The sequence below is a fragment of the Eschrichtius robustus genome, chromosome 1, assembly GCF_028021215.1.
Source record: "Eschrichtius robustus isolate mEscRob2 chromosome 1, mEscRob2.pri, whole genome shotgun sequence".
NCBI lineage: Eukaryota > Metazoa > Chordata > Mammalia > Artiodactyla > Eschrichtiidae > Eschrichtius > Eschrichtius robustus.
The window spans coordinates 19,942,872-19,944,237 of NC_090824.1; the positions used below are offsets into that span (position 1 = coordinate 19,942,872).

Sequence of the window (1,366 nt, forward strand, 5' to 3'; positions counted from 1 at the left end):
TTGCTATGAACCTAAAACTACTCTAAAAAATCTTTTAAAAAGTGACAGATATTGTCCTTTGTTAAAACTGTACTGCAGGAATTAAGATGGGTGAAACTGTCACCCAGGGGTTAGGGAACATCAACCAGTCTATTTATATCTCAAAATTAGATAATTTTTGTAATGCATGGGTATTATCTACGATCCCTTCCATGAATGGTCTTGTGATCAATGAAGTGGAGAGACCTCAGGATAACCCAACTGGCAGAGAAGACCTCTGGACAATCAGGGGAGAAGTTGGAAACTGTAGCAAAGCTAAACTTTTTGAGAAATTTTAAAAGGCAATTTGGAGCTATTTGGAGCCTGTGGAGGTCTGCTGGGAACAAGACTTCTAAAACGACAAATATGTCTGAAAGGCTGTGGTCCAAGGCCATTTTTGCCGGCTATAAGCAGGGTCTCTGGAACCAGAGGGAGCACACAGCTCTTCTTAAAACTGAGGGTATTTATACTAGAGATGAAACTGACTTCTATCTAGGCAAGAGATACGCTTATGTGTACAAAGAATAACACAGTAACTCCTGGTGGAAAACCTAACAAAACCAGAGTAATCTGGGGAAAGGTAACTCATGCTCATGGAAACAGTGGCATGGTTCGTGCAAAATTCTGAAGCAACCTTCCTGCTAAGGCCATTGGACACAGAATCTGCGTGATGCTGTACCCTTCAAGGATTTAAACTTATTGAAAAGTACATAAATAAAAGTGTGGTTTGGTAAAAAAACAAAGAGGCAATTTGGAAATATTAATAATCACATATATTTTTAAAAAGTTCACAATATCTATCCAATGAAAACATATAGAATCTATAAAGAGCTCAGGCTGATTGTTCATGATATGAAAACAGTAAGAATCAATTTGCCAATTGACACTTTAACTTTTAGAATATGGGACAAGTAATACTGTCTCCTATATAAAGGTATCCACACTCTTGATCACTAGCACTCAAATAAATATAAATTTAAATTACATTTCCTTAGGAAATTAGGAAAATACAAGTTTCTAAACTACATTATTTGCATTAGTCCTCACATTTTGCATTTTAAACTTAAAAGGCTAAGATGTGAGAGGGAGTTTCCTTTATAGTGCTGTTAGAACTCTACTAAGGAAGAAAGGGAAGAAGGAAAAAGGGAAATTGAGTTCGACCTTGAGATTTTTCATATTTTTCAAAGTAAAGGATATACTTATGAAATTTGAAAAATTACTCTAAAACTTTTCTCACTTTTGGAATTAAAATATAATTTGTGTCATTTGTGTCATTTCTTTATCAGCAAATTTGTAACTTATTATCTCTACTCTTAAAGATTTAGTATTAAATGAAGATTCATGTCTG

General features: G+C 34.6%; 1 pseudogene; it reads left to right on the top strand.

The window, feature by feature from the left end:
• Positions 1 to 384: 384 nt before the first annotated feature.
• On the top strand, positions 385 to 739 carry LOC137773081 (large ribosomal subunit protein eL33 pseudogene; annotated as a pseudogene).
• The last annotated feature ends 627 nt before the right edge of the window (positions 740 to 1,366 follow it).